Genomic DNA, 13917 nt, shown 5'->3' with positions numbered 1-13917 from the left:
GATTACTGGCAGTATGGACACTGATGTTATTCAGATGGACCAGGATCTGGAACTGGTTCAGGTTCTGACAGGATGAGTTCAAGGGGTCTGGTTACGGAACAGACTGTACCAGTTAGAAGGACAGATTCAGGAGCACGGGATAGGCCCAGGTGTAGGGTCACAGAATGGATTCAGGGTTAGGAACAGAGGATAGACTATGGTACAGCATCAAGGGATGGGTAAAGAAACAGGGACCTAACACCGAACTAGTGGGCTAATACATATTATACTAAAGTTACTCAGGCATCTCCCTACAGTGGAGGGTGTCTTAAATACCTAATGTCTCCCAGCTATAAGCTGGGGACATTTACGGAATATGTGCACTGTCCCTTTAAAAAGCTGGGAACATGCGTGCACAACGTGCGTTGCAAGAAGACCTGCGCAACAGGCACTGGGACCTGGGAGCTGCAGCGGAAGCCGGAGCAGGAGAAGTCACAGAATGACCCTGACAGTGAGCTTTCGGCAACCCTGCCAGGGGAAGAAAGGGAAAGCATGCAGGGACGCCGGCATTACAGCAGTCACATGACCTCCAGTCTCACTTGCATTACTGCAGAGTCTGCTCAATGTGTGATACACATGCTGTAAGTTCCCACACTTTTATGATGGCCCCCTTAGTAGTAGGCCCACGCAGTTATGATGGCCCCCTTGGTAGTAGCCCCCACGCCTTTAGGATGGCCTCTTCGTAGTATCCCCTGTGATGTTATGATGGCCCCTTAGTAGTATCCCCCATGCTGTTATGATGCTCCCTTAGATTTAGCCCTTACGCTGTTAGGATGGCCTTTTAGTTGTAGCCCCCACAATTTTATGATAACGCTTTTAGTAGTAATCCTCAAAATGTTATGATGGCACCCTTATTAGTAGCCCCCACGCTGTTATGATGGGCCCAATAGTAGTAGCTCTCACACTGTTATGATGTCCTCGTGCTATTATGATGGCCCCTTTAGTAGTAGCCCTGTGCCGTTAAGATGACCCCTTTATTTGCAGCCACCACGCTGTTATGATGGCCCTCTTAGTAGAAGCCCCCGTGTTGTTGTGACGGCCTCCTTAATAGTAGCCCCACATTGGCTGTTATAATGGCCTCCTTGTTGTCACCCCCGCAATGTTATGATGGTCACTTAGTAGTTCAAGCAAAAAAGGAAGCACACTGTAGCGCCATAACATGCAAATATGAAAAATGAATTGCATTACTGCATTAGAAATATGAAAATTTTCTATACAAGTTAGGCGATACTGACAGAAATTGGGGCACGTCCAGATTACTATTCTTTTGTGTATTTTGTACCGTGTTTTGTGAAAATCAATTATGAGAAACAATTAGTTCAAAGTCTGATTAATTTCAACAGGACAAACTGCATCACTTCGCAGTAATGAAAAGACATATTACATTTACTGTACTGTTACCTACACAATATGGGTTTGTACATCAGTGCTCGCCCACCTATCTGATTTATCATTTACTTTTCTGTATTAATCTGTGTGACCACTAGCATTTTGGATTTTTCGCTGCATCCAAAAATGCTGCGTTGTACAGTACGAGAGCAGTGGATGAAATTTATAGAAATCCCTTGCTAACTGTGCTTCTTTTTAACTCTGTGTAATATCACCTGCATTGTGGGTTTCCGAGACGCAGCATGTCAATTTCTCTTGCGGGAATGCTCAGTCTACTGTGTGCAATTTCCCAATAGACTTGCATTAGATGTGGTAAATCCATAGTTAAAAAAACACTTGTGTTTTAAGCGCATTTACGCATGTGTTTTTAGGGTGGTTTAACCTAATAAATATTTTTAAAAAATTACATGGGGTCCCCCCTATTTTTTGATAACCAGCCAATGTAAAACAGACAGCTGCAGGCTTATATTATCAGGCTGGGAAAGTACATGGTAATTGAGCCCTTCCCAGCCTAAAAATACAAGCCCACAGCTGCCCCAGAATTGGTGCATCACATGCGACTACATAGTGTCAGGAACACCGCACTACACTCGCTCACTGAGCCAGTGCGCATGTCCTGAGTACAAAACACCATGCTCAAAGATACCTGTGGAGCAGGGCAGCAGCGGTGACAAAGCGTGCTTCAAACTATCAGGACCTGAAGCATGTGACTGCTGGGGGCGTGGCCTAAGCTCCACAGAGCTAGAAGCTGCAGGGAAACTCCTAGAAAGGTAACTACAGGACAAGTTACCAAGGGGCATAGACAGGGGCGGAAACCAGATTAAGCTGGGGTCAATGCATGAGATAGCTGGACAGTACCAAAGGGTTAGACAGAGCGGATAGTCAGGACGTAGCAGTAGATCAGAAAACCAGAACGGGCAATAAATGGTAAAATAGGGGCAAACGGTAGCGGAGTAACAATAGCCAAGCCAGGAGTTCAGAACCAGAGAAGACAATAGTACCTAAAACGTGAGACGGAGTTCAGAGTGAGGGGACAGGCAGGGTCATACACGGGAATCAAACAAGCAATGCAGTACACGCACACCAGGGGGGTCGGTCAGACACACAGCCAGAATAACAGTATAGCTGACAGAGAATGATAGTCTGGAGTGAGTATAAATACCCCTCCCAGATCCAAAGAGAGGTAGGCAAAAGTTAACCCTGTGAGAACAGGACATTAACCATGTCCTAACCATGACAGTACCCCCCTCTTAATGGGGGGCCACTGGACCCCCAGGTTTCTCAGGGTATCTGGCATGAAAAGCCCGCACCAGTCGATCAGCGTGCACCGAACTGGCCGGAACCCACGACCGATCCTCAATGGAATATCCCTTCCAATGGATAAGGTACTGAAGTCTCCAGCGCACCCACCGCAATTCAACGATGCGCCCTACCTCGTACTCCAGTTGACCCTCTACCAACACTAGTGGAGCCACAGATGAGGGATCGTCTCTAACTGTCCTCACAGGTTTTAATAGGGACCTGTGGAAGACGTTAGAGATTTTGAAGGAGGTGGGCAACTGTAATCTTTATGCCACCAGGTTGATCACCTCTACAATCTTGTATGGGCCAATAAATTTGGGGCCCAAATTCATAGGGGGTATTTTAAGTTTGATGTTACGGGTGGACAACCAGACTTTTTCCCCCACTGTCAATGCAGGAACCACCCGCCTCCTCCTGTCTGCAAAATGTTTGAACTTCTTCTGGGCTTTGGAGATGTTGTACCATCCTCTCGGCACCAGGGCAATCCGAATCCAAATGGGAAAATTCCCCAAACTGCGGAACAAATCCATAATTGACCTGAAAGGGAGACTTTCCGGTAGACTGATTAATCCGACAGTTGAATGCAAATTCTGCCATGGGTAATACCTCACACCAGTCTTCCTGTCTGGAGGAGGCCAGGCATCTCAGAATCTGCTCCAATGACTGGTTGGTGCGTTCAGTTTGTCCGTTGGATTCCAGGTGATAGGCAGAGGAGAATGACAACGTGACCCCCAACTTCATACAAAACGCTCTCCAAAGTCTGGCCACAAATTGCACACCCCTGTCCGACACCACATTCACAGGCACTCCATGCAGTCGAACAATGTGCTGTATAAACAAGCGGGCCAAGGTTTCAGCAGATGGTAATGCAGGTAATGGCACAAAGTGGGCTTGCTTAGAAAATCTATCAACCACTACCCATACCACTGAGTTGCCCTTGGAAGGTGGAAGATTAGTGATAAAGTCCATGGACAGGTGTGTCCATGGTTTATCCGGAATTGGCAAAGGCACCAATTCCCCGGCCGGCCGGACCTGAGAGCTTTTAGAGCGCGCGCACACCCCACAAGTATTCCCAAACCTTTTCATATCTGTACCCATAGAGGGCCACCAAAAACCCCTAGCTACTGCCCCCCGGGTAGCTGCAATACCAGGATGTGCACTTAACACAGAATCATGAAATTCTTGAAGGAGTGTGGGACGGAATTGCTCGGGTACAATTTAACTGGGGGTTTATTCCTGGGAGCTTGTGCTTGTGCTTCCAGAATCTCTCTCTGTAACTCAGAGGAGATTTCGGCTACAACCACTGCCGGTTGAAGAATGGAGGAAGGAGGTTCTGGAGGGGACACAGAATCAAAACTTCAGGATAAGGCATCCGCCTTTACATTTTTAGACCCTGGTCGGAACGTGATGGTAAAATGAAATCGAGAAAAAAAAAGTGCCCACCGAGCCTGTCTGGGGGTCAATCTCTTAGCAGACTCGATATAGGCCAGGTTTTTATGATCAGTGATGACCGTAATGGGATGAGTGGCCCCCTCCAAAAAATGCCTCCATTCTTCGAAGTCCAATTTAACTGATAACAATTCCGTGTTACCGACATCATAGTTTCTCTCGGCCGAAGAGAACTTCTTAGAGAAAAAGGCAAAGGGTTTGAGGTTAGTCAGGGTAGAGGGGCCCTGTGACAATACTGCCCCAACCCTCACCTCCGAAGCGTCGACCTCGATGATAAAAGGTCTTGATGAATCAGGTTGTACCAACACAGGGGCTGTAGTAAAACACTTCTTTAATGCCAGGAAGGAATTTTTTGCCGCCACGGACCAATTTTTTACATCTGCCCCTTTGAGGCCATGTGCACACGATGCAGATATCCAGCGGATCCGCAGCGGATTTTACCGCGCAGAAACGTTACATATCCGCATTGTGATGTACAGTAGCATGTTAGTCAATTGGAAAAAAAAAACGCTGTGCAGACGCTGCGGATTTTTCCGCGTGGTTTTCTTGTGGTTAAAAATATGCAGCATGTCACTTCTTTTGTGCGGTTTTCCACCTGCTCCATTCTCCAAATCCGCAGGGGGAATTCCGCAGGGGAAAACCGCACAAAAACCGCAACAAAAAAGGAAGAAATCCGCAGGAAAAATGCTGGTCATTTGACCTGCGTATTTCTTCAATTCTGTGTGGAAAAATCCGCAGGGCTAAAAAGTACGTCTGCACTTAGCCTAAGAGTGAGGTCCGTCAAGGGTTTCACCACCTGCGAGAACCCTTTAATGAACTTCCTATAATAATTATCGAAGCCCAGAAATCGCTGCAACCCCTTCAGGTCATGAGGCTGCACCCAATCTGTAATGGCCTGAACCTTCCCTGGATCCATGCGGAATCCATCCCCGGATATAATTACACCCAGAAAAGATAGTTCTTGCATAAAAAATGAGCACTTCTCCAGCTTAGCATACAAATGGTTCTCCCGGAGTCTCATAAGAACCATACGCAGATGGTGCAAGTGTGACTGACTGTCCTCAGAGTAAATCAAGATGTCATCCAGGTAAATGACTACATAACGTCCAATCAAGTCAGAAAAAACAACATTAATAAAGCTCTGAAAAACCGCAGGAGCGTTAGTGAGGCCGAAGGGCATAACCAGGTTTTCAAACAGCCCCTCAGTTGTCAGGAATGCTGTTTTCCATTCGTCCCCATCCGGATCCTTATAAGGTTATAAGCCCCTTGTAGATCGAGCTTAGAAAACCATTTGGCCCCCGTGAGTTGATTGCATAGATCAGGAATCAACGGGAGAGGGTACGTGTTCTTAACAGTAATTTTGGTCAGTTCTCGAAAGTCGAGGCATGGTCGCAACCCACCATCTTTTTTCTTTACAAAGAAAAACCCCGCTGCCACGGGTGAGACCGAGGGCCAAATATGCCCCTTGTGAATGCTTTCTTTAATGTACTCTTTCATAGCTTGGCGCTCAGGCCCGGACAAATTAAACAAACGAGCCTTGGGTAATTTGACTCCAGGTACTAAATCGATAGCACAATCATATGGTCTATGTGGTGGGAGCGCCTCAGCCTCGCTTTCGGAAAACACATCTTTAAAGTCTCTCAGGTACTCCGGAATACCCTCCAGACCGACAGATGACACAGATACAGATTTTATCGGATTGACAAAAGGAACTGGGTTACAACACAGACCAATATCATTACATCCCCATCGGGTGATCTCCCCCTTCACCCAATAAATAAGAGGATTGTGGCGTTGCAACCAGGGCATTCCCATTACCAGTCCTGCAGGCAGATTATTCATAATGAAACAACTTAAATTTTCCACATGAGTGGAACCCACTTTCATAGAAAAACTTCAGACATAAAACAAATTCCATCCCGGGTAAGAGGGGATGAATCCACAGCCACCATTTTAACAGGGTCTTTTAACTTGACTGTCCCTATCTTATTAAGAGTCACAACTTGGGCATCAATCAGATTAATGGAGAAACCACAGTTGACAAAGGCGGTGGTCATAACAGGACCGCAAGCAAGTTCCAATTCAACCTGGAGCACCATTTTTATACGTGAGAAAAAATGTACCTGAGAGTCTGGACAACCTCCTCGATTGTTGCCCAGACTCAGTCGTTTCTCTGATGGTTCTCTGAAGAAGGGCAGGAGGGGCAATTCCTTTTCCAGTGTCCAGAGGCCCCACAGTAAAAGCATAGTAGGTTGTCTCTACGGTGTCTTCTCTATTTCTCCTTAACCGAGACTGACCCAACCTCCATGGGCTCAGATACAGGTGCAGTGTCACACAATTTGGGGTACAAGGGAGACTCTTGCTGCATCATTCCTCTAGCACGAAGTCTCCGGTCCATACGGACCGCCTGCATCATGGCGTCCTCCAGGGTATCAGGAGGCGGATGTAATGCCAGAGCATCCTGCAGACGGTCAGACAGGCCCCTGCGAAACAACCCTCTCAGGGCGGCGTCATTCGAGGATACTTCGGACGTCCAACGTCTAAACTCTGAGCAGAACCATTCAGCAGAGTGCCTCCCCTGTGTCACACTCATCACCATATTCTCTGCCAGACGCACTCTATCAGGCTCATCATAAATGTGCCCCAGAGCCTCAAAGAACAAATTCACAGACATACGTTCAGAAGCAGAGGAAGAGAGAGAGAAAGCCCATGCCTGTGGAGCCCCCCGAAGTAGGGAAATAATGACCCCCGCCCTCTTGAACTCATCACCGGAGGAGCGGGGCCTTAGAGAAAAAAAAGCTTGCATCCTTCTCTGAAAGACCTGAGCTCCTTTTAATCCCCTGAGAAACGGTCTGGCAATTTGACCGGAGATTCGGGGGACGCTAATGACACATCTCTACCCCAGAACTAGAAGCCCCTGCATCGACAGCCCCCTGCACAGTAACCACCAACTGTTGCTGGGTATGAGCCATCGTGCGCTGTTCCACATTGAGTTTATGGAACATTTGGGTCAGGTGCTTGACCTGATCAGCCAAAGCTTCTATGGGATCCAAGAGGATAACACACATTTTTTTTTTCCTTCAGAGAAAAAAAAAAAGAACTGAAATGGTCAGCTATAATGTCAGGAACACCGCACTACACTCGCTCACTGAGCCAGTGCGCATGTCCTCAGTACAAAAAAACGTGCTCAAAGATACCTGTGGAGCAGGGTAGCACCGGTGACAATGCGTGCTTCAAACTATCAGGACCTGAAGCATGTGACTGCTGGGGGCATGGCCTAAGCTCCACAGAGCTAGGAGCTGCAGGGAAACTCCTAGAAAGGTAACTACGGGACAAGTTACCAAGGGGCATAGACAGGGGCGGAAATCAGATCAAGCCGAGGTCATTGCACGAGATAGCAGGACAGTACCAAAGGGTTAGACAGAGTGGATAGTCAGGACGTAGCAGTAGATCAGAAAACCAGAATGGGCAATAGACGGTACAATAGGGGCAAACGGTAGCGGAGTAACAATAGCCAAGCCAGGAGGTCAGAACCAGAGAAGACAATAGTACCTAAAACGTGAGATGGAGTTCAGAGTGAGGGGACAGGCAGGGTCATACACGGGAATCAAACAAGCAATGCAGTACACGCACACCAGGGGGGTCGGTCAGACACACAGCCAGAATAACAGTATAGCTGACAGAGAATGCTAGTCTGGAGTGAGTATAAATACCCCTCCCAGATCCAAAGAGAGGTCGGCAAAAGTTAACCCTGTGAGAACAGGACATTAACCATGTCCTAACCATGACACATAGACTATAGATGGGCATCATGGGAACATTTTGGGTAAAAAAATGGTGAACGAGAGACAGTATTTTGTTTTTATTTCTGTCTTTCAGGAATCCTTTTCTGGACTACTTCAGATTCGTTGGATTACGGTGGATCTGTATGGGATTTTTTTTTTCTTCAATAAACTGGTGAGCGCGGGAAAATGTGAGGGAGTCTTTATTCAAAGAAAGTATTTGTTTTGCCTGTGTGTTTTTATTTTTAATTCCTTTCTAGTAATGGGGGTGTCTGATAAAATTTGACAAATCACAACTATCATCAATCCTATCTACCATTTCCCCAATTGCTACCACCACACCAGGGCAACCAGGAAGAGCAGGGCAAAGTACCAGAAATGACATATCTAATGTGATGGGCAATTTCTGGGGTAGCTCTGGGCCTGATTTTTAGACTGGGAAGGGTCCAATATCCATGGACCTTTCCAGCTTGATAATATAAGTCCACAGCTGTCTGCTTTACATTGGCTGGTTAGCAATAAATAGAAGGAAGATGGCAACTGTTACTTGGCCTAAGATGGCACCGAACATGAACTCTGTAATGTGCGTAGAAGAAGAAAAAGGGCGACAAACAGTGTCCAGCCCTTCAGAGGTTACACCTATCCCAGGGTATATTGGAACTGGAAGTGCCAGCCTACAGAGAGGAGTGGCCGTTGTAGGAAAATGAAGTGGAAGATAAAGGCCCACCCTGTAAGGTGTGACTCAAGTGAACAGATGGAGTAGTTAGAGAAACGGGATGGTGAGCCAGAGAAAATTTGGAAGCCAAAGAAAAGAGCACCCAGCGGAGAGAGAGAACCAGTACCAGTGAGTTGGAGAAAAAGCTGTACAGAAGAGTGATAGAATTAATGGCGGAGTGGGAGTTATTGCTGGCACGGATTGAGCCGCTCAATAAGAGGATCTGGTGAGGACAGTTGCACCAACTAATGGCGATGGTGGGGCACAGATGAGGCTGGGTGGCCTGATGGAGGAGGAGGTTGGGCAAGAGCAGGGAGCTGAGCCACAGATGGCCTGGTTCATGGCCCTCAGACAAGCCAAGAGCCTTGAGGCCTTACAGACTCAGGTGCCGATAGGTTCCTCACAGACTCCAAAGGAAGGTGCAAGAGAAGAAGAAGAGCCGTCTCTGCATTCCCAGGAGGAAGAGAAAGGCCGGTGAAGGAAGATGTAGTCGGAAGCTCAAAAAGTTCACATTGTGCTCGTTGCGTCGCTGAGGCTGGGACTCCTGTGATCAGATAGCTGAACTTGTTGTTTTTACCCTAGCTGAATTAAGAGACATTGCAGCTGCTGTAGGGTCCTACACTCTCAGTCGAGGACTGAATCTAATCCAGGGTGGGTGTCATCCCTAAGGGATTGTGTGTGTGTATCTGTCTTGTGGAAAGTAGTGGAGCTGAAGGACTCTGTTCCCATCCTAGATTGATGAGGGTGCAATTGACTGTGCCCTTAATGTGAAGGGCTACCCTTACAGGGATGAACTGAGCCATGTTGTATGGCTTGAGGGACCTTACGAAGAGGAGCCAAAGTTAACCCGAGGGACTGTCAAACTGGCCAACCGGCAGCATTGGTTACATGTGGCCTGCAACAGCATAGCACCCCCACAGCACAAGTCCGCATACCCAACTGTCGGGACATAAGAGATGAGTACCACACCCAGAGCGACCACCCCGTCCCACATTTCACTAACATGCCTGATTTACCACATTTGGGTATACTTATGGATCACATGTCCTGATGACATTACTAACTAGTCTGGTATACCACATTTTGGTATTCTTGTGGACAACATGTCCTGATGACATTACTAACATACTAAAATGTTTGGTTTAACACATTTGGGTATTCTTGATTACTAAAGGTCATGGTGACATTACTAACATGCCAGGTTTACCACATTTGGGTACATTTGTGGATCACATGTCCTTATGACCACATGTTTTTATAACATTACTAACATTCTTGGTTTACCACATTTCAATTTTCTTGAGGACCACTTGTCCTGATGACATTACTAAGATGTCTGGTTTACCACATTTCGGGATACTTGTGGTCCACATGTCCTGTTAACATTATTAATAATCAGAACATGAATATGCGATTGTTATTTATTATCTTGTGAACAATGGCCTATGTGTAGTAGGATAATCAGAGCAGGATTTGTAGTTTTCCACTTTAGCGGTGTAACATCTTTTGAACATGACATATATACATGTGGACCACATACTGTTTACTGATGACATTACTGACATACTGACATGTCTGATTTATCACATTTGGGTATACCTGTGGACCTCATGTCCTGATGACATTACTAATATGCCTGGTTTACCACATTTGAGTATAATCTGAGTAGGATTTGTAGTTTTCTTATTTAGTGGTGTGACATGTTTCAAACATGACATTCTGTATATACTTGTGGACCACATATACTGATGACATTAGTAACATACTGACATGTCTGGTTTATCACATTTAGGTATACTTATGAAGCACATGTCCTGATTACATTAATAACATTGGGACCATGAGTATGTGACTGTTATTTAGTATCCTGTGAATAGCCCTATGTGTAGTAGAATAATAAGAGCAGGATTTATGGTTTTCTCACTTAATGTAGGTGTACACGGTCAGTAAATGTGGCGGATTAACCTGCGTTCAATAGCCAGCAGTGCTTTGGACGAAGCGAACATTGTCTGCACATACCCTTAGTGGTGTGACATGTTTTCAACAAGACATTTCTGTCTCTAGTATACAAACACTGCATTTGATGTGGTTAAATTTGTCTAGACTTCCTTGTCTGTTCATATTTAAAGTGTAGTTACGGGAGCCGAAGGCTATCAGATATGTGTGACATTTTATGATCAGAATGATTTTATATGTGATCTCGAATAAGACAAAGATATCCTCTGGTAGTCAGAGAATTGAAACTTTCACTTTGCAGTTAGGATTACATGTCAATCATTAGTGTATTAAATGCATCATTGTGCATCATTTATTGCAATGATTATTGACCTTCTTTGTCAGCCTTCCAGAATGGTTTAGAAGGGATCTATTAGTTTAATATGCTGCTCTATATAGGGACATAATAAAACAGCTGCAATACTGTGGTATTATAGTTGTAGAACAAAATTGAACAAGCAATGTATATTACTGCACTCATTTAGAAACGAACCTATATAAAATGCTCTAAATGAAGTTAAAGTACTTTTGCCCCAATATGAATACTTTTAACTTTGTTCTTTAAAATTCTAAAGGGGTTGACCTGCCAAAACAACCTATCACCTAACAATATGATGCTGATTGCTGGGGATAAACTACAGAGATCCCTTCTGATCTTGTGAATGAGACCCTAATTTCCCCCATTTCAATGGAACAAGGGTAATAATGAAAAAAAAAATCCATCTACTTCTAGCTTTTTTTGTTTTGTTTGTGCTTTTTGTCCCAATAGGGAACTTAGATTGATGATTGCTTAATTGCTTGATCATTACATGTTTTTGGAGTACTCAGTATTCCCAATCATAATTGTTTTAGTGTGTTGTCCTTTATGAAGTTGTTTGGTTATTATTTCATGGGAAACATAAAACAGATGTGAAGCTTTCAACTACAGTTTTTCTCTGTAAGTGCTACTGATTTAGGCTTACAGATATTGATCTTTTATTGACCCCCCAAAAAGTATGACAGATTTGAGGTCCTTTTTTAGGCCTCTATCGTGGTACAACTTAAGCCTCTAGTCCTTGACCCGATGAAGATGCCAATTTGATATTGAACTGTGTAACTTGAATAAAAGAACATTGACTTATATTCTGGACGTCCATTATCAGCAGCACCCATATACTAAATTTTCTGCTTTATTGTTGTGCCTATCGTGGGGCACCGATGGGCTTACAGAGAAAGCCCCTTTTCTCTAATAAGCTCTTTAGATGTCTCCGTCAATATTGGTTTCTCCGATCCCAGCCATAGCTGTAGTTCGGCTGTCAATTACCACTAGGCAACCATTGTTGATCATCTTCTGTTCCTGTGCAATATCCACGATGAAGAATTCCATGACATATATGGAGTATTAAAAGATTATCACAACTACTTTTTATGTAAAGAAGAGGGGTCTGCAGCGCAGGACTTTTGTTTTAGATCTAAAACGAAGCATTTTCTCCTCCTTCAAACCCCATCAATAACATGATTGGTCCTTCATTTGAATGAACAGCATGTGATGCTACTGGAAAATACAGGTCTGGCAAAAATTAAAAGACCACCACATCAAAATCCTGTCATGGGCAGCCATTCTCCAGACCTGGACCCCATTGGAAACCTCTGGAAGGTAAATAAGAGGATGATGGATAGTCACAAGCCATCAAACAAAGAAGAACTGCTTACATTTTTGCACCAGAAGCAGTGTGAAAGACTGGTGGCAAGCATGCCAAGACGCAAGAAAGCTGTTTTTAAAAATCATGGTTATTCCACAAAATATTGATTTTAGAACTCTTCCTGAGTTAAAACTTTAGTATTGTTGTTTCTAAATGATTATGAACTTGTTTTCTTTGCATTATTTGAGGTCTAAAAGCACTGTTTTGTTTTGTTTTTATTTTGACCATTTCTCCTTTTCAGAAAAAAAACCCAAAATTTATTGCTTGCAAATTCAAAGACATGTTGTCAAAAGTTTGTAGACTAAAAGAAGAATTTACATTTTACTCAAAAATATAATTATAAAGAGAAAAATCAGACAAATTGAACATTTAGAAGTGGTCTCTTAATTTTTGCCAGAGCTGTATATTGAATTAAAGAGATTCCCCAGTGAAGTGTCCAGTGTAGCATAATTACAAAAGAACTAGGATCTATACTAAAAAGAAGTACCCTTTCTAACTGTATACAGTGACAACTAGGTACACAACATAGCAAAACATCAGACAACACAAAATAACTACAATATCTGTCATTCAATACCTTTAAGCAAGTTTTCATAAGGCTGATGTGTACATCCCCATGCAGAAAAATGAAATCCACACAGACCTCAGTGCCAGCGTTGCTTAAAATGTTCTGCCTTTCTATTGACTTGGTATACAATCCTTCAGAATCAATAGAGTATTTACCTGTGACTAATATGTCCTTCACCGCTTCTTCCTTGTATCGTCTCTGTGATGATTATGCCACTATGAGAGTTTCTCTGGTGTATGAAAGTTCTTTAACTGTCCTTACTGAGCCAAAGGGTTGAACAATCCTTAAACAAGCCAACAAAAATGTGCTTAGCCTCAAACTTGTCAGACTGGTCCTGGTCTACAGGTGACTTTGATAATACAAGATTGTGCGCTAGGCAGAAGGTGCTATTGGATTAATAACAAGTAAGTTATACCTGCTTCCTCAATTAAGTTGGTTGCAACAGAAGAAACTAGTTGGAAGGGTGTGTTAGGACACATGGTAATGAGATGTGTGTAGCCAAAGGCTTGGCAAATTATTAACATTTCCACCTACTGTTCAAGTGTTATTATACTGACGGATGAATACTTTCAGAGTTGACCATGCTTTTCATTTGTTGAATGCCACATTTGCTGTGGAGTTATTTTAATGCAGCTGTCCATGGTGAACCCATGGTTTCCAGCTGGATCCAGGGTGTTCTACTGCTGAGACTCCCAGCAATCAACTGTAACATTTGGGGTATTCTAGTATGAAATCAATAGGTTGTCCCTGTAATGCACAGATGTCATTGGTCCTCTTAAGTGAGAGACCTTCTCTGTGCTCAGTCTTATAGACAAAGGTCCTAAAGGAGGAATTTCCTAATTAGGTAATTCAAATATTTCCTAAACCTTATGACACCGAAGTATTGAAAAAAAAAACTTTATATGCTTTGCTGAGATGAACTATTATCATCACTCCTGATATGAGTGTTTTAATCAATACTTGAGTTTCTCATGAAATAACATTGCTATAGCACCT

General features: G+C 44.0%; 1 protein-coding gene across 2 annotated transcripts in view; it reads right to left on the bottom strand.

Moving 5' to 3' along the window:
* LOC141046738 (transmembrane protease serine 11G-like) overlaps positions 1–13298 on the bottom strand; it is a 52663-nt gene extending 39365 nt beyond the window's left edge. Inside the window, exon 1 of one of the 2 annotated variants that reach the window (XM_073541381.1) lies at positions 13077–13298. The gene's annotated coding sequence lies outside the window, so the exon portion shown is untranslated. Of the gene's footprint in view, positions 1–12930; positions 13010–13076 lie in introns of those variants that run through there. The other variant, XM_073541389.1, reaches the window with a different exon arrangement.
* Positions 13299–13917: the final 619 nt, after the last annotated feature.

This window comes from Dendrobates tinctorius, unplaced genomic scaffold (genome assembly GCF_039654945.1).
Source record: "Dendrobates tinctorius isolate UK_male_01 unplaced genomic scaffold, ASM3965494v1 ptg000011l, whole genome shotgun sequence".
Classification (NCBI taxonomy): Eukaryota; Metazoa; Chordata; class Amphibia; order Anura; family Dendrobatidae; genus Dendrobates; species Dendrobates tinctorius.
This window is presented reverse-complemented; position numbering and strand designations above follow the sequence as displayed.